The sequence below is a fragment of the Coturnix japonica genome, unplaced genomic scaffold, assembly GCF_054131305.1.
Source record: "Coturnix japonica strain WE unplaced genomic scaffold, WE-NBRP24 Scf055, whole genome shotgun sequence".
NCBI lineage: Eukaryota > Metazoa > Chordata > Aves > Galliformes > Phasianidae > Coturnix > Coturnix japonica.
Window position 1 is genome coordinate 3,894 of NW_028188958.1, and position 15,611 is coordinate 19,504.

Genomic DNA, 15,611 nt, shown 5'->3' on the forward strand with positions numbered 1-15,611 from the left:
TAAATGGACAGCAAAGTCCAAAAGAATGATGCAATGGATGCCTAAATGGACGGCAAAGTCCAAAAGAATGATGCAATGGATGCCTAAATGGACGGCAAAGTCCAAAAGAATGATGCAATGGATGCCTAAATGGACAGCAAAGCCCAAAAGAATGATGCAATGGATGCCTAAATGGACAGCAAAGTCCAAAAGAATGATGCAATGGATGCCTAAATGGACGGCAAAGTCCAAAAGAATGATGCAATGGATGCCTAAATGGACAGCAAAGTCCAAAAGAATGATGCAATGGATGCCTAAATGGACGGCAAAGTCCAAAAGAATGATGCAATGGATGCCTAAATGGACGGCAAAGCCCAAAAGAATGATGCAATGGATGCCTAAATGGACAGCAAAGCCCAAAAGAATGATGCAAGATACCAAAATGGAGGGCAAGGCCTAAGAGAACAATGCAAGGAACGCCAAAATGGAGGGCAAGGCCTAAGAGAACAACGCAAGGAACGCCAAAATGGAGGGCAAGGAAAACACTGCAAGAAACAACTGAGCAACAGCAAAGACCAAACACAAAGACAACACAGTAGGACAAGCACAGACAGCCCATAGGACACCACAGAGTGCAAAAATGAAGTCAAAAACACTAACCTCACATCTCAGTACGTAACAAGTAAAAACCAATTGCTATGTGCTGCCCTTACCTGCTGGGCTGAGAGTTACCATCAGCAAAGCTGGTCCAGGCAATGCAGGTTACTGTTCCTCGCTGCTCTCTTCAGGAGCCTCACATCTCTGTGCTCTGCTGGAACCTGTTGGACACAACATGACAATGAAGGCACTGGGCTAGAACTAATGCTACTAGGGATATAATTAATACTATTATGGATATAATTAATGCTACTTTTAAGTCTAGATTTGCAGTAAGTTTAACAATTGTATCCCACACTACAATCATAATTAAAGTGACTTTCACATAAACCACTGAGCATCACTTTTATGACTGCATTTATCATAACAGACACCTTTAGTATTGGGTAAATATTAGGTAAATATCGGTTCCATTAACAAATACAGGTTACAGACTTTATCACTACAGCCCGCATTAAGCCAGGGGAGCAGATCAAGATTAACACAAACAAAACCTCACAGCAAATCCCAAACACAAGCAGAACAACCACAGAAAGACACTGCAACAGAAAAGCAAAGCAAGCAGCCAAGGGTAAGACAAGGACAAAAGCAATAAGGAAAGCCAAGGGAAAGCCAAAGCAAAAGCAACAGCAAACAGGCCATTATAGGAAACACCAAGAACAAAGGCCAAAGGCAAAACAGCGTGGAGCACCAAGACAACAACAAAGGGAACAATGAAACAGAGGGCAAGGCCCAAAAGAATGCTGCATGGAACTGCAAAATAGAGCGAGGCCATAAAGAACACTGCAGGGAACATCAAGATGGAGAGCAAGGCCCAAAAGGGCACATACAACATCAAGGTTTAGGGCAAGGCCTAAAAGAACACTGCATGGAACTACAAAACAGAGAGCAAGGCCCAAAACAGAACTGCTGAAACATCAAGATGGAGGGCAAGGGCCAAAAAAAGATCATGTAAAACATCAAGATGGATGGCAAGGCCAAAGTGAACATCACACAGAACATCAAGATGAGGACAAGGCCCAAAAGAACACTGCAAGGAACATCAAGATGGAGGGCAAAGCTGAAGAGAAAACTGCAGCAAACACCAAGATGAATGGCAAGGCCCAAAAGGGCACTACAAGAAACATCAAGATGGGGGGCAAGGCCCAATAGAACATTGGGAAGATCATCAAAATGGGGGGCAAGGCCCAAAAGGGCACTACAAGAAACATCAAGATGGGGGGGCAAGGCCCAATAGAACATTGGGAAGATCATCAAAATGGGGGGCAAGGCGGCAGAGGAAACTGCTTGGAACTCCAACATGGAATGAAAGGCTGAAGGGAATGAAGCACCAAAATGAACAACAAGGCCCATAGAATGAACAGAACATAAAGTGAGAACAAAGGAAACACTGCAGGAAATGCTGGAGAAACAGCAGAGAACAGAGGAAAAGAGAATGCAGAAGGACGAGAGCAGACATTATCATTATAATAATGGAACGTTACCTTCAATTTCAGTATGGAACAGATAAAAAGCAATTGTGTGTGCTGCCCTTACCTGCTGGGCTGAGAGTTACCATCAGCAAAGCTGGGTCCAGGCAATGCAGGTTTCTGTTCCTCACTGCTCTCAACAGGAGCCGCACATCTCTGTGCTCTGCTGGAACCTGTAGGACACAACACGGCAATGAAGGCACTGCCCACATCTGCAGGGCAGCTCATAGACACAGCACTCACCTTGGGTTTGGTAGGGAGGGATGTTGGAACCAATAGGGCCCCATGAGACCCCATTGGAACCAATAGGGCCCCACATAAGACCCCATTGGACCTTATAAGGTCAACAACCCAGTGCAAGACCAACCAAGGTCTTGAAATCAAACAGTCTATGAGTCCAGATGAGATGCATCGCAGACTGAGAAGTGGTGACAATGGGGTGCAGTCCGGTGAGCAGAAACACGGCCAACATGGCGCTCCTTTGTAGGAAGGTAGAAGGGATGAGCCCAGGAACGGCTGAGCCGTCGGTCCCACTGCTGTGCTGGGAATGACCACAAAGCAGATCCTCATAGAAGGACCCAGGGCTCATTGAAGCAGGAGGTGATGATGGAGATCCTCATAGAAGGACCCAGGGCTCATGGAAGGCAGGAGGTGATGATGGAGATCCTCATAGAAGGACCCAGGGCTCAAGGAAGGCAGGAGGTGATGATGGAGATCCTCATAGAAGGACCCAGGGCTCAAGGAAGGCAGGAGGTGATGATGGAGAACCAACACAGCCTCACCAAGGGCAAATGCTCCTTGACTGACCTCATAGACTTCTATGATGGCACTGATACATCAGTAGATGAAGGAAGACCTGCTGATATCATCTACTTAGACTTCAACAAGGCCTCTGATGCAGGACCCCACAGTGTCCTCATGTCCAAGTGATGAAGACACCAACTGGATGGGAAGATGATGAGATGGATGAAGAACTGGCTGTAGAAGTGAGTCCAGAGAGCAGCAGCCAATGGCTCCAAATCCAGATGGAGATGATGATGAACAGCGTCCCATAGCATCCAACATTGGGGCTGATACTCTGCAATATATGAACATAGATTCAAATGATGATCAGCACTGAAGACCATCACGACCATCTCCATTCAACCCCCCTGCTATGGGGACATTACCCAAACACCACACCGGGGTCCCACAGCCTCAAACACCTCTAGGGATGGAGCATCCCAAAGGGACCCGTTCCATCCTCCTCCTTTCAACCCCAAATAGAAAGAAGGGATCACCCACCCTATTCTGAAGGCTGAGCCCTCCATCCAAAAGAAGCAGGTGCCAGAATTCAGCTCCTTCTCATACACATCCATAAGCAACCAAAAGGAGAAGACATCAGAACAGTAACAAAGAAGAAATTCCTTACCCCATAGCAAAGCCAGACACTCACCTTATACCCCAAAGAAAAGGATCTCCAAGCAGAGTTGCATCCCATATGGTATCCAGAGCTCAAAAGCAGCAGGAAGGAGAATCCACTACCCCCAATGCTCCCATAGGAGCACTGAGCAGGAACTGATGCTGCCCCCTGCCCTTCCCAGCCCTTAAATACGAATCAAGGAGGGGAGGAGCCAGGCTCCAACCAATCACAATCCACCCCTCAACGGCCCCCACCTGTGCCCATGGGGTTGGCCCCTCCCCTCAGCAGGTGCCCAATCAGGATGTTACATAACAGCTCCAATCAGGAACAAAGCCAAAAATGAAGCAATAACAGGTTAATAATTATATCTACCTGTTCCTAAAGGGGAGGATTATGGATAGAGAAGAAACGACAGCACAGTATATGGACACAGGGGTGCAGATCTCAGTGTCACAATGGGGTGACACTGTGGGCACCGCTCTGGGGTTGATGCTGGGGGGACGTTGGGAAGATGGGGGGTTATGGGGGGGGACATTGGAATGATGGGGGGTGATGGGGGCAATGATATCATTATATAATCAGGGTGATATAATAGAAATGTTTAGTCATGGTTGGAAGCCATGATGGGGCGGGGACACAGCAGTACAGCCCAAGTGCAGGCAACACATCCGATTGGCTGCAGGGTTGGCTCCGCCTCCTTCTGGTGCTCATATAAGGGTTGGCACTGGGAGGCAGCAGGTATTTGCTGGAGCTCCTCGTTGTGGTCACATCTACCCACATGAAGAAGCTCTTCTGCTCTGTTGCTGCCTTGGACCAAGAGCTGCTGGATGGAGCTCCAGGACTTGGCTTCTCCACCATCACATTGCTCGGCCTAGAAGAGCACTACAGGAGGTGAGTTCTGGCTCTGATACTGGAATAATGCTGAGCTGATGGGGGGCAGAAATGTTTGGGGGGGGATGTTGAGCTGCCAATGGAGGGGGGACAATGAGCTGATGTTTGACAATGAAGCTGTATGTAGATGTGGAGGTATCAATGGAGTTACACAAGGAGCCATGTTGGAAGGTGACAATGAGTAGATGAGGGACTGAATAATGAAAAAGGGATGTAGTGACCATGAGATGGTGGAGTTTGAGATTCTGAGTGGAGGAAGCAAAGCAAAACGTAGGATTGCTACCCTGGACTTTAGGACAGCCAACTTTGATCTCCTTCGGGACCTACTTGGGGCTATCCCGTGGGCCAGGGTGCTGGAAGGCAAGTGGGCCTGTGAGAGCTGGATAGCGTTTAAACGGCTCTTCTTCCAAGCTCAGGATCGGTGCGTCCCTGTGACTTAGAAATCGGGAAAATGTGCAAGGAGAACTGCGTGGATGAGTAAGGAGCTCATGTGCAAGCTCCGCAGAAAGAAGAAAGTACATGATATGTGGAAAAAGGGTCTGACCACTTGGGAACAATACAAGAATGTAGTCAGGGACTGCAGAGATGTGACCAGGAAGGCGAAAGCCCACCTGGAGTTGAATCTAGCTAAGGAGATAAAGAATAATAAAAAAGGCTTTATTAAATACGTTAATGGCAAAAGGAAGGCTAGGGAGAATGTGGGCCCCATACTAAGTGAGAAAGGCGCTCTGGTAACGGGGGATGCTGAGAAGGTGGAAATACTGAACGCCTTCTTTGCTTCTGTCGTTAGTGAAAGGGCTCTCCCTCAAGAAATCCAGACTCTGGAGGTTGATGAGAGAGTCTGGGGAATGGGAGATTTCCCTTTAGTCAGGGAAGAGGTGGTCCGTGAGTGCCTAGGAAACATTAAGGTCCATAAATCCTTGGGACCTGATGGGGTGCATCCGCGGGTGCTGAGAGAGCTGGCAGAGGTCGTTGCTGAACCGCTCTCTGTAATCTATCAGAGATCTTGGAGAACTGGGGAGGTGCCTGAAGACTGGAGGACGGCCAATGTCACTCCAGTCTTCAAAAAGGGCAAGAAGGAAGACCCGGGTAACTATAGGCCAGTCAGCCTCACCTCTGTCCCAGGGAAGGTGATGGATCAGCTTGTGCTGGATGCCATCTCCAGACAACTGGGAGAAAAGGAGGTTATCAGGAGTACCCAGCATGGGGAGGTCGTGCTTGACCAACCTGGTGGCCTTTTATGAAGATGTCACTAGCTGGGTGGACGGGGGGAGGGCAGTAGATGTAGTCTATCTTTATTTCAGTAAGGCTTTTGATACTGTCCCCCATGACATCCTTATAACAAAGCTGAGGAAGTATGGGATAGATGAGTGGACGGTGAAGTGGGTCGAGAATTGGCTGACTGGCAGAGTGCAGAGGGTTGTCGTTGGCGGTGCAGTGTCTGGCTGGAGGCCTGTAACTAGCGGCGTGCCCCAGGGGTATGTACTGGATCCGGTATTGTTCAACATCTTCATCAACGACCTTGATGAGGGGATAGTGACCACCCTCAGCAAGTTTGTGATGACACGAAGTTGGGAGGATGGGCTGACACGCCTGAAGGCTGGGCTGCCATTCAACGAGACCTGGACAGGCTGGAGAGCTGGGCAGTAAGAAATCGGATGAGGTTTAACAAAAGCAAGTGTAGAGTCTTGCACCTAGGTAGAAATAATTGCATACACCAGTACAGGCTGGGGGAAGACCTGCTGGAGAGGAGATCTGCTGAGAGGGACCTGGACGTCCTGGTGGACTATAGATTAACCATGAGCCAGCAGTGTGCCCTTGTAGCCAAAAAAGCCAATGGCATCCTGGGGTGTATTAAAAAGAGCATGTCCAGCAGGTCGAAGGAGGTGATCCTCCCCCTCTACTCTACCCTGGTGAGGCCTCATCTGGAATATTGTATCCAGTTCTGGGCTCCCCAGTACAAAAAAGACAGGGATCTCTTGGAAAGAGTCCAGTGGAGGGCCACTAAGATGGTGAAGGGCCTGGAGCATCTCCCCTATGAGGAGAGACTTAGGGAACTGGGTCTGTTTAGCCTTGAGAAAAGAAGGCTGAGAGGGGACTTGATCCAGGTTTATAAATACCTGAGTTGTGGGAGCCATAGTGGTGAGTCTGGTCTCTTTTCAGTAGTGCGTGGGGATAGGACTAGGGGTAATGGGATGAAAGTACAGCATAGGAAGTTCCGCACAAATGTGCGGAAGAACTTCTTTACAGTGAGGGTGACGGAGCACTGGAACAGGCTGCCCAGGGAGGTGGTGGAGTCTCCTTCTCTGGAGATATTTAAGACCTGCCTGGACGCCTACCTGTGTGACATGGTGTAGGGAGCCTGCTTTGGCAGGGGGGTTGGACTCAATGATCTCTAGAGGTCCCTTCCAACCCCTGCAATTCTGTGATTCTGTGATTCTGTGAAAAAATGGCATTTGACAGTCTATAAGAAACGAACTTATTCTAGGAGAGAATCAGAGGTTTAAACTCTTTTGTTCAACAGACAAGTAGTGCATGATATTTTTATAAGCATTGTGTCTGACCTTCTCAGCTGTTAGAATTTCCTTGACAGTAATTTCTCCGGATGTGATCAGAAAACCTTTTGTTCTGTCTATGGCAGCATTCGAGGCATGATACTCAACTGGGTGATATGGAATTCACACTGTCAACTCCAGTGACAAGAAAAGTGGCATCTAAGAAGCGTGCAAACACAGAGAATGTTGATGCAGAGTCAGCGTTAAGAAATGAGCTGCCCTTTGCACTTCCTGCTCCAAAGGCCTTCTTTTCAAAGAGCCAGGCAGAGAAGCAAGTAGAAGGCATACCCTTTCAGGCGCCTGCTTCCAAAGGTATGTTGTATCTAACAAATGGAAACCTAGAACATGTGTAGCTTAGGAATTTTTTATTTTAAATATGAATGCAATGCTTGCAGGTCCTAAAATTCTGAAAGATTTCAGTGTTTGGTTTATTTGGTGACAGCACATACAGCCACCAGCCTGTGCATCTGACAGTGCACTGCAAGCGGTTTAACCATCTATCAGGGCACGGTGCTCGTCTGTTAATGATAGAAGTTCTGGCAGTGTCACAAGGAGCATGCCTTGAGATGCATTCAGATCATGAGACAAGTGCTGTGTTCCTAAAACTACCATGTGGTTCCACTTTCCATCGAGATCTAGTAGATAATTTCTTTAACATTCATCATGAGGGTTTTGGTTTGTTTTTATTTTTTTTCTGGGCTATTATATTGAGTGAAAGAAAAGGGTGTGCTTTTATTTAAGCATGCTTTTAATTGCATCTTGCTTCTAAATTAAATGTAACTACTGGATTCCTCATGATAGCATCCCAGTACTTGCGTGTATCTGTTTAGCATGGCAATGGCAATATGTGACTAACAATGCAGACACCTCCATCCATGTGCTGTACCATAAACGTGTCCGTGCCATCAGCACTTCCAAGTTCAACCCCAACCTCCAGCCCCAGCCCGGCCACCATCGCACTGCGGCACGAGGAGCTCACCCTGACCGGTGTCTGCCCCTCCCCCGGCCTCCCATTGGGCAGCGGCAGCTCCGCCGGCTCCGATTGGCTGAGCCGCAGTGCGCGGGAGTGGCCGTTGTGTGCCGGCCGTTGGAGGAAACCGCGGCACAACGGGAGCGAGTGCTGAGGACAGCTCCGCCGGAGGAGTGCGGCACAACGGCACTGGGACGGGGAGAGGAGCCCTGCTCAGCTCCGAGCACACTGCCCTGCCCTCCCCCGTGGCAAGGGCGGTTGGGATGTGGAGTGTAGGACTGGGATGGGGGATGTGGCTGTGCGAAGGGCCGTGGCCTTGGGATGGATCGAGGACTTGGGTCCCACACGGCCACAGCACTACTGCCAGCGTCCAGGCTGTGCCCCCCCAGCCCAGCACTGCTCCCAGTGCCCCCGGGCCCTTTCAACACCCAGACGCAGCACTGAGGTGGGCCTGTGACTGATGGGCAGGTATGAAGCTTTAAGGGGTGGTGTATAGAGTGATAGAGGGTTGTGGGGGCCTTAGGGTGATATGGGGCTACTAGGTGCTCTCAGGGGACATGGGGTGGAATATGTAGTTGTAGGAGATTGTGGGGGTGTAGGTGTGGTATATATATGTTCATCTATGGGATTGTACATATGAAAAAAATAGATCCATGCGTGTTCTGGACTGCACTGAAAAATGGGTGGCCAGCAGGGAGAGGGAGGTGATCGTCCCCTCCTGCTCAGCTCTTGTGAGGCCCTATTTGCATCACTGTGTCCAGGCCTGGGAGGGATGTGGAGCTGTTGGGGTGGGTCCAGAGGAGGGCCACTGTGATGATCAGAGGGCTGGAGCAGCTCTCCTATGAGGAAAGGTGGAGGGACCTGGGCTTGTTTAGCTTAGAGAAGAGAAGGCTGCAGGGAGACCTCATTGTGGCCTTTCAGTACCTGAAGGGAGCATATAAACAGGAGGGGGAATGGCTGTTTACGAGGCTGGATAGTGATAGGACAAGGGGGAATGGTTTTAAACTGAGACGGGGGAGGTATAGGTTGGATCTTAGGAACATGTTTTTCGCTCAGAGGGTGGTGACGACCTGGAACAGGCTGCCCAAAGAGGTTGTGGATGCCCCATCACTGGAGGCATTCAAGGCCAGGCTGGATGTGGCTCTGGGCAGCCAGGTATGGTGGTTGGCATCCCTGCACCTAGCAGGGGAGTTGAAACTAGGTGATGGCTGCGGTCCTTTGCAACCTGGGCCATTCTATGATTCTCTGATTTGGGGGGATATGAGTCTATAGGGTGGACAATAGGGGGATGTGCTCTCAGACACTAGTGCAGCCCTGTGTACACACACACGCGTGTGCAGTTCCATCCAAGCTTTATTCAATCCTGTGTGCACTCACATGTGTTTTGTATTGATTTCCTGCTGAATCCTCCTGTCGACTTGTAGTTAGGCTGGGAGTGAAGGGGAGCATTGGGTAGCTGTTTGTGTTCCTTGCTGTGTGCTGCAGGGTTGTGCTGGCAGCGGTGCGGTTGGTTTGCTTTTCCTTGGGAGGGTGGGATGGAGCTTAGCAGGCCCGGTTCTTTTCTCAAAGGATTCTGATCCTCCAGTGTCACTACACCAGGGAGTGCACGATCTAAAGGACTTCTGGGTTGTGATAAACTCGTATCTTGGCAGCTTCTATTATTTCTGGTTGGGTGTTCTAGTGCAAGCCATCTGGGAGACATGATTTATCGTCCCCGTAGCTAACACTGTGTGGGAAATTTTGACCTGCTTTGGCTTGCCAGTGCTATCCCCTGTCTCCACTTGTCTGGAGCCTCCTTGAAATGTCTGCCTAATGTGGAAATATTTTCTTCTTTCCTAGCTTTTGTGGTATAAAGAAGCACAGAAAGGTGCTGGAACAGCTTGTTCTAGATGGCATCTCCAAGCAATTGGAGAAGAGGAAGATGTTCAGGAATAGTCAGCATGGACTGACCAAGGGCAAATTGTACTTGACCAACCTGTTAGCCTTCTACAATGGCATCAGCAGCTGGGCAGATGGCGGGAGAGCAGTGGAGGTGTCATCTACCTTGCCTTGAGCAATGCTTTTGATACAGTCTCCCACAAGATCCTGGTAATGAAGCTGAGAAAGTGTGGGATAGATGAGTGGCCGGTGAGGTGGGCTCAGAGCAGGCTGATTGGCCAAGCTCAGAGGGTGGTGATCGGCGGTGCAGAGTGCGGCTGGAGAACTGTGAGTGGCGGTGCTGGGTCTGGTCTTGTTCAACGCCTTTGTCAGCGACCTTGATGAGGGGGTAGTGTCCACCCTTGGTAAGTATGCCAGTGAGTCAAAGCTGGGAGCAGTGGCTGGCACACTGGAAGGCTGTGCTGCCATTCAGCAAGACGTGGGCAGGTTGGAGAGCTGGGCCAACAGGAAACTAATGAGGTTTAGCAAGAGCAAGTGTGGAGTCTTTCAGCTGGGAAGGAATAACTGCAAGTATCAGTGGAGGCTGGGTTGTGATGTGAAGAAGCATCATTGCTTTTTGCAGCAGGACAGTATTACAGAAGAGGGAAAAAGGTGCCGAGTGTAAACTGGATTTCTGTGATTAGTAAAGTTGTGCTGAGAACTGGGCAGACTGTTGCACCTGTGAATGTGTGCAAAGCCTGCCGACAGAGAGAAATAACTTTTCCCTGCATGTTGAGCTTGTTTGACGTAGGTCATTGCTGGGTGAGCTTCTGCTTTAAAGCATCAAACTGTATAAACAATTCAGTTTTAAAAGCAAGCTTGCCAGTTCTTTTTTTACCAGTGAATTTTTCAGGAAGGAAAGCTTTGAGATGCTGTTTGCTAATGGAAGATGGAGAGAGGAAAAGCAAGAGAAAGGCATGCTGTGCATAGCTACCACATCCCATCTGCAGTGTTCTCCCCCTGTGCAAATGAGGAGCAGCACTTCAAGCTTGGCCTGGACCATGGGAAGGGAGCTTGCAAACATCTGGGCCAACCCCAAACGAGTTAGTTCTGCAGGTTGGTTGTTTTCTGCTGTTTGTCTCACATCCTGTTGCTCAGCGGTAGATTTGTTCATGTTCAGTGCCAACAGGAAACTCTCACAGCATTTGTTTCTGCTATCCCAGCGCTTTGATCCCTTGCTGCTGGGATGGGGTGTTTGAAGAATGATGCATGTGTTGATGTCCAGCCTGGCTTTGAGGATGAGTTTGCATCCCTGGTGTGACTGAGGGTCGGAGAGGGCCAGGTTGAATCCGGTGCACTTTGTTCTCGTTATTAGTGCTTAGTTCTTAGTGCTTGCTCAACTTGTTCTTGAGTTGGGGTGAGAGGATGAGGCGTAGGAACAGGAACTTCTTTGGTCCATATTAACTCCTCCCTTTTTTAATTAGGAATAGGTGTGGGTTATTTTGTATAAAGAAACAGACTCATTGTGAAGCCTGTGAATGAGTTCGTTCAAGCCTGCTGATTGGTGCTGCTCCCTACAGGGAGCTGCAGTGGAAACGGACACCTGTGGTCCGATGTGTGGCCCCTCCCACGTGCTCAGATCAGCCAAGTTGTCAAGGCCTGGCTGTTGGTCGGTAAGTTGTGCCGAGGTCAGAGAGTTGGATTTTCCGGGTTTTGAGACACGTCTTCCAGTTGCACATTGTGTTATTTCTGATTTGTTGACCAGTTGAGCACCAGCCCAAACTGGGGATCTAAGTATTAACTCAGAAGGAATGGTTTAGATGCTTGAGCTTGGATTGGAAACGCAGTGCCAAGGGCTGCACACAGTTGTGGCAGTTGTGAGAGTAAGGAAATGGCATCTGCTGGGTGAGTGCTTTGCTGGGTGGGCATCCCCCTGCTTACGAGGAGGCTCCACCAAGGGATGTGGATGCATGAGTGTGTGTGAGCACACGGGGGGTACGTGGACACGGTGGCACAAGTGTGTGCTTGCACAGGGCTGTGCTGAGGAGTTGGGTTGCACACAGGTGCACACAAAGGGATGTTTTCTGGTAGGTGATGGCTTGTACGTGTTCCCAGGGATGGTTTGCACACGTCTGTGAATGGAAATGAGCACACACGTTGCGGTGCATGCACATGGGTTTGCAAAGCAGGCAGGGTGGCGCACAGGTGTGTGTGTGCACGTGGATGGGTAGAAGTCTAGGGTTGCAGGTTGACCTCTGCTGAGGTGAGTGGGGTCTCAGGGTGTTGCTCAGTGGTAGATTTGTTCACACTGAATGGAAGGCCCTGCAGAAGTCTGGGTAGGTGATGTCAGTTGATGTTCCTTTCCTCACCCGTGCTGGGAAAAGCAGGGAATGGGACTGGGGGACATCCCAACGCTGGGATCCTGCCTCAGCAGAACTGAATGGCTGTTCTAATCCACGTATTTTAACCTGAGTGAATCTGACACTAACGAGACGGGGAGGGGCCTGTGGGAAGAAAATGTATGTACCGCAGTTTGTGGTGCAAGTTGTTCTAGAAGCAGCTTGTAACAGTGCCCAGAAGGCTTCCTTTTTGATGGGGAGAGGATTAATTGAGGGTATAAATAGTGGAATCATGTACAAAGGAAAAGGGTTAAAGAGAAAGTAAGTTTATGTGTGGATTCTGTGAATTCTCAAGTAGTATTTCTTGCTAAAGAGAATTAGTGTGCACCCTGAGCTTTCATATGTGCAAAGGATCTTGTAATCATCTCTGTCTGTGTTTCTTTTAGACCCAGAGATGGAGCAGAGTGGAACACAGACTTGGGTGAATCTTCATTCAGGAGCACGAACACGTAATGCTCATCTTAGGTGTCTGGATGACAACAAGAGCAGAGAGGTCACAAGGTCACGTGCCCATTTTATTTTATTTTTCATTCATGATGCATAGAGGCGTTCCCCAGACAAAGTGAGCATTTGTCGGCTGGACTTTCTAGAAATGACCTATGCAGTGAAAATGGGTTTGAAGCATCCCAAAGAGCCCTGCAAGAGACTGCTGAGAGTTATTCTGGCACCCTCCTTTGGAAACATCCGGTGTCTGTCTGCTCTTCAGCTGTGCCCTAACACCTCCCATTGCGCTGCCACACCAGGATAGAATTCCAAGCCCACACTGAGTTCTGGAATGTTGTGGTGCCGTGTTGGAATCAGACGTGACCACGTGGTGTTGCCTCCCCGCCTTGTGGGGGGTCATGGTGGACCAGGCTGTTGGCCCTTGGTGATGTCATAAGCATCTGGAATGAGGGGAGGAGCGGTGCGTTCTGTGCTCCTTTGTGGGTGAGCTAGTGGTCGGAGTAGTTGGTTGGTTTGTTGCTCTTGTGCCTTTAGTGCCTTTAGTGCCTTTAGTGCCTTTTTCTTCACACCATCGTGCGCAGCATCTTGTAGGTAAGCTGAGCCAACGTGGGATGGACGGGTGGGCAGTGAGGTGTTGAGAACTGCTGGCTGTCGGAGCTCACAGCACCATATTACTTACTCTTGACCATCAGATGTAATTTTCCCCCGGTACACACGTTCCAAAGGGGGTATTCGTAAAGGTGGCACCCGTTCGGTGCTTCTTCCGTCGTCGTCTTTACTCAGTTGTGGAAGCATCGTAAAGTTGCTGGGAGGACAGGCATCACGTAGCCTGAGACTCAGCGTGTCTTGCAGCTAGGGGATGGGACGGTTGTGCTGTGTGCGTTATTCCATGGCTGTCTTAGCCCTGCTCGCTGACCTGCTCTTTCTCTCTCCTCTCTTCACCATCCGCCCACTGCCTCGGTGCAGCTTTTGCTCTCATTACATCTGAGCAAAGCGACAAGGAACTGCTGCAGGTAGCTTGAGGTGATCTCACTGCCAGGTACGTGCCATGTTTTGTCCCCCTTCATGGTTTTGCCGCAGGGCATGCGAGGGTAGTTCTGAAGAAGTGTCCCCATACTGTGCTGTGTGAACAGAGAAAACAGAAGTGTTTCTGCTCTGTTCCAGCTCTTCACACTTGCTGTGATGGGTGTCGCGTGCAGTGGGATCAGCCGCGAGCCTGAGGTGGCGGCGACGGAGGTACAGTATGAAGCTCTGGCTGGTCTTTGTTCCCTGTGTTGAGCCAGCAGAGGGAGCTGCAGATGCACTCTCCTGCAGGAAAGAATGGGCCAAAAAGGGCCTGGCCACCTGTCTGCACCAGTGCCACTGCTGATTAGTCTGGGTAGAGAGAGATGCATCTTTGCATGGCCTGGCAATGCACGCCAGGAAGAGAAACAACTGTGATGAGATGTGCAGCTCCTTCTGAAGTGCTCCCGACAAGGATGGAGCGCATTTGCTGCAGCTTTCTCTGCAGATGTGCTCCTCACCTTGAAATCCTCCTGGTTTGTCCTCAGCTCCTGACCAAGGCTTGTGCTCTGTTTTGCAGGCTGATAACATGCGGAAGCCGCAGCTGGAGCGTGCGGTGTCATCTCTTAACGTTCCGGCGATTGCGGCAGCCCATGTTATTAAGAGCCACGTCGCCCAGGGGCCGGATGAGCTCTCCCTGGAGGTAAGCAGTTCCAGGCGTTCCTTGTTGTCATGCACGGGAGAGTAGTATAGGGTGTGAACGCCTTTCGAATACTCTCAAGACTCCTTCAAAATGTCTCCCTTGCTGTCAAGCTTGAGGATATTCTGCAGCAAAGAATCAGGCAGTTATTTGAGCTGTGCTTTCCTGCCAGCTGTGCTGAAGCTGGGATTGATGTCTCAATCTCTTGCAGGTTGGAGACTTGGTGTGCATAGTTGCTATGCCACCAAAGGAGCTGAGCCCCTGGTGGAGAGGCAAGCGTGGCTTTGAGGTAGGCACACGTTTCCGACTAGAGAGCACAACTTGAGTAGAGTCAGGAATCTCAGACTGGAGCTGCTCTGCCTGCACAGGACGGCTTCTAGACGCAAGCAGTTGCCCTGTGTCGGTGTCAGAGGACCTTCCCTTTGGTGCTGAGCTTGGGCTAATGCCCACCTGTCTTTTTGTTCTTGTTCCAGGTCGGGTTTTTCCCTGGTGAGTGCGTGGAACTCATCAGCGGAAAAGTTCCCGAGTCCCTTGTCAATTCCTTGCCAAAGCCAGGTACGTATTTTACATTTGACAATGCGGATTAATAAAATGGGGACAGAGCTTGGCTTTCAGGGGTTTTGTTAACGCTCGAGATGAGCAAGCTTAGCAAGAGGACTGCATTAAGCGGAACACGCGGAGATCTGGCCCAATCCCACTGTGTTTATTCTTGGGCATGGGGAAGTCACAGAATCCTCCTTGAATGGCTTGGGATTGGAAGGGGCCTAAAGGATCCTCAGGCTCCAAGACCCCTGCCTCAGTCTGGGTCGCCAGCGTGTGCATTTAGCTGGAGATGAGAGCAGGCTGTATGGGGCCCCTTCTGACCTGGCCTTGGGCAGTTGCAGGGATGGGGAAAACAGTTCTTGCGTGTCCTTGTTTGGAATGTTCTTCCTGTTGTTACGTGCTCGGTCGAATGTGTTATGATCGGCCTCGTCCAACCGATCCAAGCCTGAAATGAACTGGTTTCTTTGTTTTGTTGTGCAGTGCTGAAGAAACGGGGCAAGCTCAGTACCTTCCTTCGTTCCTTGGTGAAGGCCCGCCCCAGGAGAGCGACGGAGCCGGAGCCAACGAAGGAAGGGGTGTTTGGCTGTGACCTGGGGGAGCACCTTCTCCGCTCTGGCCGTGATGGTAAGGAACAACCCATTCCTGAGATCTTTCTCCGTTGGGCATCTAAAGGTGAAAGGGAGATCATATCCAGCAATTGTTTCAGCCTGAAAATGTAGGAAGCCTCCTAGCCACAGAGAGCA

At 50.0% G+C, this 15,611-nt stretch overlaps 2 long non-coding RNA genes across 4 annotated transcripts; one reads left to right on the plus strand and one right to left on the minus strand.

The window, feature by feature from the left end:
* Nucleotides 1–782: 782 nt before the first annotated feature.
* On the minus strand, nucleotides 783–3,730 carry LOC146751976 (uncharacterized). The gene is made up of 3 exons (XR_014941044.1): nucleotides 3,541–3,730; nucleotides 2,173–3,183; nucleotides 783–797 (listed from the first exon to the last, which is right to left on the minus strand). It is a non-coding gene; the product is annotated as an uncharacterized LOC146751976 (long non-coding RNA).
* Nucleotides 3,731–6,816: 3,086 nt separating this feature from the next.
* On the plus strand, nucleotides 6,817–12,831 carry LOC146751977 (uncharacterized). Of its 3 annotated transcripts, XR_014941047.1 has the most exons (4): nucleotides 7,281–8,391; nucleotides 9,763–10,205; nucleotides 10,694–10,896; nucleotides 12,566–12,831. It is a non-coding gene; the product is annotated as an uncharacterized LOC146751977 (long non-coding RNA). The 3 variants fall into 3 exon arrangements; XR_014941046.1 differs by lacking the exon at nucleotides 7,281–8,391 and adding an exon at nucleotides 6,817–7,265 and having other exon boundaries at nucleotides 9,763–10,896; XR_014941045.1 differs by having other exon boundaries at nucleotides 9,763–10,896.
* The last annotated feature ends 2,780 nt before the right edge of the window (nucleotides 12,832–15,611 follow it).